The following is a 14,957-nucleotide window of genomic DNA, read 5'->3' on the forward strand; positions in this document are numbered from 1 at the left end:
CTCTGCTCCAGCAGAGTCAACTGACTGGAGAGAAGTTTCAGCAGAACCTAACGCTCTCACTGGAACCATGTGGTTATTGGCAGAAATAAGGAATAGTTCACACACATTTGGAAGGGCACGAAGTAAGTGAACAGCAGATCCTCACAAAGACTACCCTTACCCAGCCTTTGTGAAGGCCGTGTGTGGCACAGAGGATGGACTGGAGAAGCTGAGGTACCATCTGAGAAAAACACCCAACATTTAAGAACTTAAAACCTGTGCCAAGGTTATTCCATCTGCCTTAGCAACGCTACCTGCTGCTGTGGCTTCAAGAGTCCTAATTTCTCCTGGACCGGTAAAACTGTGGAGTGACTGTGAGCCATTAAATCTGGGCACAGACACACACTTCCAGAGCTGCACGTGCTGGCTTAGTATTAGTATCCCCCCGTAAGGTTAGACTGTTAGCTCCTTTTCTCTACATTCTTTTTACAACCAGTGAGGATCATTTACACACAACACTACATTTCAGCTTTATATGGACCCATCTTGGAGTGGGTTGATCATAAAGTTGTAACTATGACAAGAAAGACATTTTTCAAACTAGGTATCCTTAGGTACTCCACTTACCAAAACCATTAGGGAGGAAAACACGCACATGTATAAAAATTAAAAAGGGACTAACAGAGAGAGGAAATGTAGCAGAACATTTACAGACATAAACTCTAACCAAAGGGACCTAACCCCAGCTCCACTACTTTATCAGCTGTGTGACCTTGGGCAAGTTATTCAATCTCTGAGCCTCAGTTTTCCCATGTGTGAAATGGGGATAATAATAGAACCTACATTTACTACCATGGACATGTATCCAAGGCACAGCTCTCAGCAAATGGAAAGCTCTCAGTAATGGTAGCTTTTATCACGTGACTCGTATAACCTCTGCTCCATAGCTCACTGGGGCTTACTTAAGAACGACCTTCTCTGGCAGAGTCACCTGCACAGATGACCAGAATTGGCCTCCTGTTCCCCTTGCCACTTAGGTCACAGTCTACATGTCCTGTTTATATTGACTAAGAGTTTCCTGATGACATAGCAGTTACCCAGAAACATCTAATTGTTTAGTTCTTTGCTTTTCGCTGCTTCCAAATGTCTGCGGATTGATCTATGTGGATCCCAGAAATGTAATCGTTACTTGCTCGGCTAAAGAGGCTTCTCTCTGTGTTTGTTTTTACTAGAAGTCAGTCCTCTGAGCCTGCGGTTTGCAAACTTTTTTCTGAACGTAGAACACTATTTATCAAACGGAATCTGACGAGCAACCCCAGTTCTGTATATGAAACAGATCAAAGCAGAGCTGTGCTGATTAAAAAGTAAGAGGCTGACAAGGGCCACCTTGCTCCTGTCACAACCATTCCATCCAGTGAGCCCCTAAAATGCGCCCAGGAACTGTAACACTCTGCAACATGCTCAGAAAAACCCTGATCTAAACCGCTCTTGCAGCTTGGCCCTCATGGCCCACAAACACCACATGCCCTGACCGTGAAGTCACACTGCAGGGCTCTGGCTTCTCGTGTCCCAGTTTCATCAGTGATAGCAAAGTCAGAGACCCACAAAACCACGATCCCTCGCTTAACAACTGTCCCTAACATGGCTGTGGTCTGTGCAGACACACAGGCTTATTTTCTTTGTTTTACTGACTTACCCTGAGATACATCAACCCCCAAAAGAAATGCCCTAGGACCACGGTGTTCACACGGCCATGCCAGTCGCTGTGTATGATGTAGGATATCGCTGTTACTGGTTTCTGGAGGAGCCGAGTTCCATTTAGAGTTTTTTGCACCAATTGGGCTATGACATATAAACCAGGGTCGATCTAATCTAACAAAACTCCAAAGAATTTTCAGCGACAGTGACATGGCCGTGGTGGAGTACATACTCTTCACAGAGCTTGTGAACTACCAGCACAGGGTTCACATATGGGAAATGTAAGAGGGATAAAAAAATGAGAGAGATTCGGGGTAGGGGGTCAGAATACCGAAGCAGCTGGAGAAAGTCGTCATTTCAGAAATCTTGGAGACTGGGAAGCAGGCCCCTCCTCCTTTGCTTCACTGCTGCTCAGCGGAAGTGTGATGGAGATTTAGCTGTGGGAAGGCGAGAGGGAGAGGGAGAGGGAGACTTGTCCAGGGTGGTCCAAGGGAGACCAGCCAGGAGTGATGGGGCTGCAGCCAACCAACAAAAGGTCCCAACCAATCGTGAGGAAAGTATTTCCTTCACAGAAAAAGCCACCCCATGTCCCAAGGGAACAGCTGGAAGACTCCCAGCCTGAGTCATTCGGAAACAGATTTTACAAAGCGCTCCAGAGTTTCCCGGGGGAACCATCTGGCCATGACGGAGGAAGAGGCTTCATGACCAACTGGGTCTTCTCCAGCTCCAGCTCCCATGATTCTTGCATCCTCTGCCTCTTCCCAACTCACTGCGGCCAGCATGGCTGTGGCCTGACTGTCACGACCCTCTAGCCCGAGCATTTTAAGGCCCGGACGTAGCGACTGACGTGGCTGTGCCTGAGGCCTCCCAGCTGCAGTGCACGAGCCTGCAGCCCTGACGTCCCCGTCCACAGCTCCTCCTGGCCTCGGAGCACTGAGAGGACGGTGGGTGTGATGTCCCAGGACCCAGGGCTGCCAGGCCCAGGCCCTCCACAGGCAGGCCTTGGCAATGGGCAGCACCCAGGCCTCATCCACTTCCACATCTCACCAGGGCCTGACGAAAACGGGCCCCTTTGACATCTGCTAATCAGATTTGCTCCACGGAGCCAGGAAAAATTAAACTAGCTCTATGCCGGGAATGCTGGCGAGATCACGAGACCTCACATCCCCACAGCTGGTCAGCAGGTGGAACAGATGTCTGCTGGAATCTAATATTTAAGCTGGAAGGATGAGCCCTAAGTGACACTGGTCACCTTCAGAGATAGCTGTCAGCCAGCCCTCGGGAAAATGTCAGGTGAACGGGCTCCAACTACTCCTTCAGTTCCTCTAATCTTCCGGAGGCAGTGTTAGCACGACCGCCCTGGACCACTCCGTCTGTGATTAGGTGCCATTTTCTGGTGCTGCGAAATCACATGCCAGACATTTTAGGTTCCTGTTAACTATTCATGTGACTCGGGTTTCTGGAAAATCCCTGTCCAGAAATTTAGTTTTAAGCTAGAAAAGCTTCATAGAAAGTATCTGATTAGATAAACAACCATATTTTTTCGGTCTTGTTTCGAAATTTTTGTCGGGTGCTACTGCTTATGTTAGTGTATCCATTGACTATGGCTGTGTAACAAAGAGCCTCAAAATTTAGTGGCTTAAAACAACAGTCACTTACGACTTCTCACAATCCCGTGCGTTGCTTGGGCTCACTCACGCACTGCTCTCAGTTGGGTCAGCTGTGCTAAAGGCCCTCGATGGCTTCATTCACACACCTGGAAGTTAACACTGCCTGTTGATGGGGGCATCTAGGCTCTCCTCCACCGGCCTCTCATCCTCCTGTAGGCTAGACCAGCTTCCTCACATGCAGGTCTCAGGGCAAAGCCCCAAGAGGGCAAAAGTGAAACTGCCGGACTTTAGAGAACTGGACCCTGGAACTCACAGGACACCCGGGCTGCATCGATCACTCCAAGCAAGTCAGAAGGCCAGCCCAGATTCAAGGGGTAGAGAAACAGGCTCCAGTCCTGGATGGGAAGACTTTAAATCTGCTTTAAATCTGCCACACGTCAGTATCTCCCCCACTGTGTCAGAGTGACGTGAGTTCTGGGAGACGGCTTGCAGGTGCTTTCAGATCAAAGGGATCCCAGGACAAACGCCGTATCCTATATGCCACCCCTGAAAAGCCACTGTACTCACTAGCATGTAAAGTCTCTGAGAAGTACCACAATGAAAATAAATCCTGTTTAACTTTGTTTCATGATGAACAAGTATGTTTACAGAAGCCAAGGAACTTTTAACACCATTTTGGAAAGTGTGGTCATGAATCCTGGATTTGGAGAACAATTCTAGCTTAGCATACTTTTGTCTTTTGGAACATCCCAGAAATGTCATATGTGTCCAATGTATGTGTGAAACTGAAACTGGCACATACTACCAGAAGTCCTGTGTTGAGGTCATAAAACTAAAGATCACCACGGTTGTCTCTCAGGTAATTAGACATGGAGAAACTTCTACTCAAAATCATCTTGATTAGCCCTAAAAAATTTTCCTCAAAGTTGATACACAAAGGTTTGGAGTCTTCATCTTCAGATATAATATTTTTGAGCATTGACAAAAGCCCTGATTCTTACAGAATGGATGTTAGGGTTCACTCAAACCTTCACAAGCCTAAAATTCAGTGAAAATAGCATAACCAATATTCTTCCACAAGGGGCTGACGAACCACTCAAGAACTACTTTAATTGTTATCTATTGGCCACCGATCTGTACCCTCCCATACGATTTTCTGCTCATGCAGAAAGAAAAAAGCTCATCCATCCTCAAAACCAGGTTCTCCACTGGAAGTTTTCGATGGCTATGATATGGAAACAATAAATCTAACACTCTGGTCATTAGACTATGATGGTCTCAATAGTGGGTGAAGATTCATGTGGGCAAGGCCAGGTCAAATCAAGATTTAGGGCTGTTAGGGTGACAGCACTTATCAGACTGGAAACGATAAGAGCAATCTCCCCAAATTCAAGGACCAGACCCCCATCCCAGTCCCTGCGCTTGGAGAAGAGCACCAGTGCACAGCAAAGGCACACTGCAAACTGGATGCTAAATACAAAACTGAACATAGATCCCATTTACTTTTGTTTTTTCCCTCGTGCTGGGGAGAGTGACTGACAAGGGGTAGAGAGAAGGATTTATGCATCTGGCTGCTGGATCTGTTTCTTAGACTTGATTATTCTTACATTCACTCACTAAAGGACAGTGATTCATCCAAAGATACAGAGCAGCCAGGGGCCAATTTACTAAATCAGACTCAAGACGTCCTCACATTTCTTTCTTTGGCATCAACTACTTTTTTTTTTTTTTTTTTTTTTTTTTTTGCGGTACGCGGGCCTCTCACTGTTGTGGCCTCTCCCGTTGCGGAGCACAGGCTCTGGACGCGCAGGCCCAGCGGCCATGGCTCACGGGGCCCAGCCGCTCTGCGGCACGTGGGATCTTCCCGGACCGGGGCACGAACCCGTGTCCCCTGCATCGGCAGGCGGACTCTCAACCACTGCGCCACCAGGGAAGCCCGGCATCAACTACTTTTAAGTCTTCGTCTTATGTTATGAAATCATTAGGGAAGCATCTCCTGGAAGCCTGAATGCAGTTTCAAAGGATGGAATGAAAGTGAATCTACAGAGGACTGGGGAATTCCATGGGGAAAAACAGTCCATAAACGATAAAAGAGGAAGTAACTAATTCTATATACTGTTAAACATAGCTAGATATTTAGAACACAGAACACTTGGGGCTTGATGGACTGATAGGAAATACATGGCAAAGAGAGGATAAATAATATACTTTATGCATAATATTCACCACCTGTATGAAGCATGTCACCTTCCCCTTTAACAAGGCATCCACAGGCTTTACAGGGATCACTAACCAGCCACTTAGCACGAAATGTAGGTTTCACTGCCAAAAGGCTGCACTGATGGGACTCCGAACCTCACACAAGTTCCGTAAGCGCCATTCATCATCCTGCACCTAAGCTGTTTGTTTCTACGACAGCAGGATGTTTGATGGGAACGTGGACACGAGCCAATAGAAATGGTGTGGCTGTAAGTGGTTAATACCTGTTGACAATGGTGCAGGGGAGAGGGCACAGGCAGGGGCGAGGCCGTCAGGACTCTCGCAGGCTGACTTCTGCCTGCCGCCACAACCTCACTCACACCAACCCCTCCCCGCCGCCCAACCACACTCTGCACTTTCAGGTCCCTTGCCTTTGCCCTCCCTGGTCTCTGCCTGGACTGCCATTCTCCTCCTTTACCCCTGAGTGAAACCCACTCATCTTTAAGGCCCAAGTCAAACGTCACAGCTCTGGGATGCCTCCCCAGACAGCAGATCTAATTGCTCCTTCCTCTGTCCCCAGTATAATCAGTTTATCACAGTGGCAGCTACTTCTCTGCTTGTCTCGTGGCTGCACTGGGGCAGGAACACTCTCCTGTTGTTCCGCCATCATGAAACAGGTCTAAGTAATTAGATAGCTGATAGCATCAAGATCTTATCCCCTTGTCCCCTAGAGGACACCAACAGAACAGACGACAGGATATTAGCATATATTTTCCATGTTAAGATGTATCATCAAGACTGTTGTATAACAGAAAGAATAGACAAACACATAGCAGAGGATTCTTTTTAAGGTCCACTAGCAGCACTGGATTCCACCTTTTTTTTCCTTCCCCAGGAATTTCCCCAAGTAATGAAGGTGGCCCTGTCCACACTTGGCTGGCCACAGATTTCCGCCAGATTTTTGTTTTCTTCCAGATCTGAGTGCATGGAAAAAATATCGTAATTTCCTTGTGGGCCTAGCTATAATTCTGTAGGCTGATTAGCACTGAAGAAACTGCGACCCTATAAGGAGCTGGGACGATCCAGCTGTTCCATTTGTTACCATATGGCTTAGCAGCCTTTGTGACTGAGGCACGATGTGTCATTTTAGGAACAACATCTAGACACCTCTCGGAGATTCCCTCTACATCTTCCCTTCCCCGTTTCAGGATCAATGGCCAATTCTCAGGATCTTTTAAATGCACTCCGACATCTATCAGGCACTGATACGACTTAAGTACATTCTACTAACAGTCTCTGCATGTGCTTTGTTTCTGACCGCCTGAGGTGTCTCTCTCTCAAGTGAGCTCGTCTGTCAGTGTTCAGAATGTTAAAGCAGTGCACTCAGCAGGCACTGTTGGTGCCCCAGTCGTACTGCCCTCAGCGCCCTCTCCTGAACATCTGTACAGCAAGCCCCCAGGACCTCCACCTGAGGGCTCTCTTTTTGGCCCCAGCAAGGAACAGACCTTAAGCGCTGGTCTGAGGAGCACCCATCAATGACGAATGTGAGTTGGAGGAGACATGTCCCCGCTTGCTGGCCCCTCAGATGGGATGATTCTGAAGAATGTTTCCTAGAATTCACCAGGGATTGAGCAACCTGCTCCAGAGCATCCCTTTACTGGCTTTCTTCTCCTCCCTAATTCACATGCCTATTCCCCTAACAATGCTTTCCAGGATAACCTCCCAGGTAGCCAACTTGTGCTTCAGTCTTTGTCACAGGATCTGTACTGGGGGAACCCCATCTAAGAAAGGTACAACAATGAAGCAACTTGATACCGATAAGGGAAGGCAGAACCCTGGGACATCCCATATTCAGGTGTAGTCAGTATTCATGGTAAACAAAATATGTCATGGTACATTCGTGCTGAAGAACCTTTTCATGTCTTGGTCATAAGGAGCCTGAGAGCCTCAAGAAGCGAATGGAGCTGTCTTAAACCTCTGGGAATTAGTGCATTATATGTGTCCTAAAGATTGGATTTCAGTGGCTGTTTCCAGCTTCCATGGTATTAAATTTCCTTTTATTCTTCCCAGCACCATATTTCCAATAAGCCCTGAAAAAAATGTAACCCTGGGGAAGGATATTTTGCTATCTTAATAAAGTCTTTCAATCCTTAGGAAACAATTCACCGTATTTTCATTCTCCAAAATATTAATTTTACTCCATTAAAGAATCTTATGAAAATAATTGTATTTCTTGCCTGATTCCATGGGAGGTGAAGTTGAAAAACTAGCTAATAAAGGATAATTCCAACATTACAGAAAAACAACACATATGGAATATGGAAAGAATTAAGACCCAAAGGAAAAATGTCAAGTCCTCAAATCAAAAACACTTTAAATAGAGAGTAATGCCCAGGGCCTCTCACTTGACTAATGCGTTAGAGGTTACTCAAGGTGTACTTTGCTTTAAGCCAAGCAAGTAGGTTAAGAATTCAGGTTTCTATAAAAGATAAATTAATGGATGAGGATTTACTTCACACATAGAATTAATAAATATTCCACTACAATACCATGCTCTGAAAAACATCAATTTTACTTCAGAGAAACCTGATTTACTTATTTTTAAAGACTGTCTCTAATTGGGAAAGTGATCATCATTCGTTCAGGGAGTGAAGCCTGAACTAGGGCAGGAGGAAGAGGGAAGTGGATGAAGGATGTGAAGGAGGTAGAAATGACAGAACTTCATATAACCCACGGGATGTTGCCAATGAGGGAAAAGCAGAGTCTCGAGATGGTACTCAGGTGTCTGAGTAGCATGGAGGATGAAGTAGAGGTCTTTTTACCAGGAGATAGAATCCAGGCCACAGGGCCAGTCAGGGAAATGGAACAGGTGCATTTGAGGGCACACTGCATTAGATGTGCCAGTGGGACACCAGGGGGAAACCCCCAACAGGCAGAAGGCTACATAGGTCTGCAGACTGGAGAAGAGGTTTAGTCTGGGGAGGTCTGGCCTGTGGGCAGCAACTGAAGGCACGGAGTATGGTAGAGAACTTGGAGAATGCAAGGAGATGCAGGAGAGACGGGGTCAAGGACTGCCTGGAAACTATCTTAAGGGGTAGGCAAGAAAAGTAATCCAAGCAGCCTGAGAAGAAACATGAGCAGAAAAGAAGCAGGTAAGGGACTTCCCTGGTGGCGCAGTGGTTGAGAGTCCGCCTGCCGAGGCAGGGGACACGGGTTCGTGCCCCGGTCCAGGAGGATCCCATGTGCCGCGGAGCGGCTGGGCCCGTGAGCCATGGCCGCTGAGCCTGCGCATCCGGAGCCTGTGCTCCACAACGGGAGAGGCCACAACAGTGAGAGGCCCGCATACCACAAAAAAAAAAAAAAAAAAAAAAAAAAAAAGAAGCAGGTAAGAATCACTTCAAGGGGTCAATGAACACTTCATTATGAGCCAACACGCTGTGTTTTTATTATTCCTCTGTCAACAGGCATTATACCACGTCTGCCTGGACAGGGCAGGATGCAGGGTGATGACAGGGTACCCACAAGGTCTGGGTGAGGGAGGAGAGGTGCTCACTGGGTAGACTTGACTTTCCAGATGCTGACTGTCACAACCAACAAGTCACATCACAACCTCCGAGTGTGTTCTCTTTGACACTTCCACACCTGATTTCCCCTCAAATACAGGCCAATTTGGCACGCAATTAACTATCAGTGAGAAGACACCATGCTCAAAGTTATGCATTCCAACACATCCTTCTACGAAAATGGAAAATCATAAATGTCACAATTATCATAAATGACAATTTGACCAGAAAAGGACATAAACAATCACAAAAGAGAGAAAACAAATGACTCTTCTATTTATGAAAAATATTCAATTTCATTAGTAATAAAAACAGTAACATTTAAAATGAGGTGCCATTCTCACATCCCAAACTGGCAAAGATGAAAGATCTGATCATCTTTAGGGCATGACAAAACAAGTACTCTCTTATACTGCCAATGACAGCCCAACTTTCCTGGATATATTTTTAAAACTGAATCAATATCTATAAAAGCATATTCAAAGTTTATATTTAATGGTTTTTAAAAAAATCAGAAAACAACTCAAATGTCAAAAATAAAATGTTAAAATGATTTAAATATATACCATAAGACAATATTCAACCACTGAAATTTTTTTTTAAACAAGAAACTTTTTATGATATGGGGAAATGCTTATAATATTTTATTTATTTATTTATTTTTTGTGGTACGTGGGCCTCTCACTGTTGTGGCCTCTCCCATTGCGGAGCACACAGGCTCTGGACGTGCAGGCTCAGCGGCCATGGCTCACGGGCCCAGCCGCTCCGTGGCATGTGGGATCCTCCCAGACCGGGGCATGAACCCGTGTCCCCTGCATCGGCAGGCGGACTCTCAACCACTACGCCACCAGGGAAACCCAATGCATGTGGGATCCTCCCGGACCGGGGCACAAACCCGTGTCCCCTGCATCGGCAGGCGGACTCTCAACCACTGCGCCACCAGGGAAACCCAATGCTTATAATATTAAACAAAAAAGTAACTGAACATAAAGTCACATACAGAATAAGTGCTCAATTATGTGAAGAAAAGAATGTACAAAAAGAAAACCTTGTCATGAGATTGGCAGTGGTGACCCCTAAAGGAACTGATTATTTTTTCCCTTCCTGCTTATATTTTTTTGTATGAACATGGATTATTTTGATAATCGGGAGAAAAACACATACAAACGTCTTCTGGCAATTCTAGACCAGCCACAAGAGTAAGTACATAAGGACTACTGCTTGGCTTCAAGAGTATACAGTGCTCAAGGGCACAAGAAAGACTGAGGTGTGACCTTTGAGCAGGTAAAAAAAAAAAAAAAAAACCCATCTTTAAGATGTGCAGATGACATAAATATACAAGCATAAAACAGACTAAATAAAAATGTAATTCCTGGGTTTTTGCCCAAGTGACTTTCTCTGTAACTACCCTTGTACCAAAATGCCTGAGTTTCTAGAAGGGCAGACTTAAATATACTTGATGTGAGGTGTAAATGGCCAATAAACTGGTTACTCTGACCTTGAACAATGATGAGTCCATGACAGCAGTTGACCACCACCCTAGTCTGAACGTGCCTTTCCAATCCATAGTCATTCCATGAACAGCAGGAGAAAAATAGATTGAACTTTAATTGAATCAGGAATGCAGTTTGAGAAAGAAGGAAGAAGAGAGAAATGAGGCAGTGAGGCAATAAGAGAGAACCCAGCTCCTACAGATTTGTCACAGAGATTTCTAAAGTGGATTTGCAGTCATATTTGTCTTCATTAGCTGTGAGTTAATGACAGGAAGTGTCCATTTCCTAACACAACTTGGCTGTGTATATAGAATAATTTGGATCAAAGTCAGGTACATTTCCAAGTCCATCTGAGCTTGCCGATTAGCTTTAAGAGTTTTTCACAGGCTGTTCTAGGCTGGTAACATAAGGCACAGAGATTGGGGGCCAGTCCCACTTTTACAGATTGCCTGGCACCCCAGCCCTATAATACCTGGTAAATGGCTGCCCCGTGGCTCATGGGATGCTGGTGTCTGGAAGGAGAGGGCCGCTGTATGACTAGTGGTCTCCCCACAGGGTGAGAGCACAAGAGGGAAAAGATTACGAACACTTTATTTTAGTTATTGAATTAATCCAAAAGGAAATGTAGATTAAATCAATATTTAATTCAGAAGAAGTCAGTTTCTGTTACAAAGCCATGATGAAATTTCAAAGAGTAGAGAGGGTGTTTATGGGGGCAGGATCTTGGAACTTCAGAGCTATATTACGGCCTTCTTTGGTTGTAAGCATGGATTGCTGTGGTTTGACATGGCAAATGATTAAAAAAAAAAAAAGAATACCAAATAAAAATGTATGCAGCTACTATTTACCTATATTAACAAGCTTCACGTAAAAGCATAAATGTATTTTATGGTGATAATGAGGGAGACACCTCTACACTATCCCAGTGTATATTCATTCACCTGAGGTCAGTTCACCCCCTTCCTTTCAAGGGACAATTTAAAGAGTGGACCATTAAAGTAGAAAAGCTTTCTACATAAGGATTACGGCATTTCTCCATGTATATGGGACGGACAAGAGAGGTACCAGCTGGAACCAAATCAACTTGCTGGAGGGTGCAAATAGCGTTTTTCATAGACTTAGGCATTTGATCACAACAAAACTATGTCTACTGATGTGAGATCCCGAAGGTCCTTGTGGACCAACTGCATCAGATGGAGAACCAGAATTCCCTGTGGAATAATCCATCAAAGAACCAGAAGTCATAGGAAGATGGTTACATCAACATTGAGAAGAGTTCCTTTCCATGTAGGGGATCATGGATTCTTCTTTTTAACCCCAGGCTTCACCTCCTCTCCCCAAAGCAGATGAACTTCTACTTTTCAAAAGAACTGAGGCCACCACTTGGGAATTCTCTTAACATCTACTCCTTGTACTTTAATCTTACCCTATTGCAACCCTCCCTCCCTCTGCCACAGAGCTGCCCCAGCCCCTGCCCAGAGCAACCTCACAGGCACCTTTCCCCCTTCCCCCGGGACTGCACTTCATCAGTTAGCTGCAGCCCTGCCCACCCTCTCCTCCCCAGCCCTCGTCGTTTCTTGCCACTGACACCTTCCTACCTGGGCTCCTGGCCTCTGGTCAATCTGTCACTCGTGGTGCCTTCTTAATGTTCAACTTCAACCCTCCGCTTAAAAGAACCTTCTTTGCTTCCCAAATTATAAATGGGTTATATTCAGATGGTTACTAGACTTATCATGGTGATCAATTCATAATGTATTTAGAAGTCAATTCCCTATGTTGTTTACTTGAAACTAACATGATACTGTATGTCAACTTTTTTTCAGTTAAAAAAAAAGTAAAAGTTAAAAAACAAAGTGGGTGAATCTAATAATTTGATTTTCACCAGCGGTATCTGAGAGTTCATGCTGTTCCACATTCTTGTAGGGATTTGCCATTATCAGACTTAAAAACCTTTTGCTTATCAAGTGGAGGTGAGGGTGTATCTTGTGGGGGGTTTGTAATCACATTACTCAAGAGGTTGAGCAACTTTTCATTTTATTGGTTCCTTGCGGTTCCTCTTTATGAAGTGCTTGTTCAAGTATTTCGCCACCCTTCTCCACTCCTGGATTTTTGCTTCAGTTGGTCGCCTATCCTCTGTATTGATTCACAGGCATTCTCTACATATTCTCCTTCATGAATTTATGAGTGTTTTAAATATTTTATCTTTTCACTCTCTATATAGGCTTTTGATAAAGTTCATAATTTTAATGTAGCCAAAGTTATCAATTGTTTCCTATATGACATGCTCTTTGTTTCTTAAGAAATTATTTCCGACCTCATGTTAATAAAGATATTTTTAAATATCAAAAAAATAAGCAAACAGGTCATACTCCCAAAAGTCCTTTAAAAATTGGAAGTTATACTTAAGCCCACATTCACGCCTCCATTTGCCCAACATTTACTGAGCACGTAACACGTGTCAGGCACTGTGCTGGGCAGCCTATAATGTACCTGAAGTAGAGTTCTCTTCAGAGAATGTTACAGAACCAGCTCTATAGTCTAAGCATCATTTATCCTCCATCCATTCAGCTGATATTCACTCAGCACCTACCATGCATCAGACACTGTATTGGGCACAGAGGGTATAATAAAAGACTCAGACCAGCCCTCAGGAGGTTTACAGTCTACCAAGGGAAGCCACTTTTCATAGAAAGGGAATGCCCCTGCTGGGAAGAATGCTCAGAACTCTCCTTCAGACAGGCACAGTGTCTACAGCCAGACTTCTGACCAGAAAAAAGACAACCTATCAACATGCAAGTAACAGAAACAGAAAAAGAACTGCACTCAGTTTAAGTCTTTAATGCATTTAATTACTTTGATTTGCTTTTGCTAAGTCTTGTAAACCACTGCCTACTTAAATTTTATTTTATCATTTTCTATCCAGAGAATGTACATTTCATCCAATTTACCCTCAGTAAAAGGACAAGGCTATAATATCCTCTCTTACTAAGTGCTTCTCCTCTCCTATTAACTGCTTTCAAGCTGCTGGTGGAAATGAATTCTATACTCTAATACTGTAATTTAAAAACAGTGAATTTCAGATTCTTCATGAAATTTGATAATGGTTTCTATCTAATATATAAATATCAAATCCTGTTTAATTCCTAGATAAAGTTTACAGTACTGGAAAGTAAACTCTCTCATTCACTTGCTCAGTATGGAAAAGTATGACGGCAAGGTATTTGCCATGTTTCTTACAGAAAGGGGTGCGGGTGTCACAGATAAATTACAATGGAAGAATTTTGACAAGGAAAGTGACTGGTGTTTGTTGGCACCAATTACACAGGAACATAATCAGAGAAGTTAGGAAACCTCACTACCATCACTTTGTGACACAGCCAGGACTCAAACCCAGACCAAGATGATTCTGAATCTAACACTCTTCCCCCCACCACTTAAAATACACTTAAGTGTCACCCAGGGCATAAATGTGAAACAGAATACCAATGACTCATTGTATTATCTTCTCACGTTTCATACACACACCGGTTACAACTAAACATCAAGCCAGCAATTATTCCCTTCGGAATGCATCTCTGTATTTCTGGTACTACAGTAAGAAGGGAGTGCTACTTGCTATAGGTGATTAAAAGTCATTTTCTCCTGGATGACAGTTCCTAAACCGATCTCCTGGGCATGGCAAAATGTGACCCGGGCAACAAGGTATCTGCATCAAATTTCAGAGCCAACAATCATCAAGGAAGCAGAATATTTAGCTGAAAAACAGTGTGTGGGTTCATATCCTGGTGGATGGCGGTGAGTGCCTCCCTTCGTACATTTCGTAAGAAGGCTGAGGGGAAAGACTACAGCCAAGATGTCTAAATGGAGCCTCAGGCTGTACCACGTGAGGTTCAGGTAACACATCTGCTACGTGCCTTTTCTTTTTCTTTCCAATTTTAAGTATTTTTTAAAATTCCTCTAAACTTGTTAATTGGTAAACTGAAACAAAAAACGTAAAAGAAGAAAAAAACCACGTTCATAATCTGCAGTCTATTGGAAAAACTTGTACTTCACTTAATAAATTAGAAATTATCCGATTCTTTCAAGGATCGTCTAGAGCAGCACCGTCCAATAGAATTTTGTGAGCCATGTACATTATTTTAAAATTTTAGGAGCAACATTAAAAAAGCAAAAAGAAATTAATTGTAATAATGTATTTAACGCAAAATATCCAAAATATTATTTCCACACAGAATCAATATAAAAAGTATTAAAATATTGACATAATTTTTTCTCACAGTAACACTTCAAAATCTGTTGTGTATTTTGCACTTACAGCACATCTCAACTCAGGCACTAAATTTTCATCAGAAATACTTGATCTGATTTAAACTTTAAAAAATTTACAGTTGAAAAGTAGATGCCCAAGTTGTCCC

The sequence above is a fragment of the Phocoena phocoena genome, chromosome 3 (assembly GCF_963924675.1).
Source record: "Phocoena phocoena chromosome 3, mPhoPho1.1, whole genome shotgun sequence".
NCBI classification, from domain to species: domain Eukaryota; kingdom Metazoa; phylum Chordata; class Mammalia; order Artiodactyla; family Phocoenidae; genus Phocoena; species Phocoena phocoena.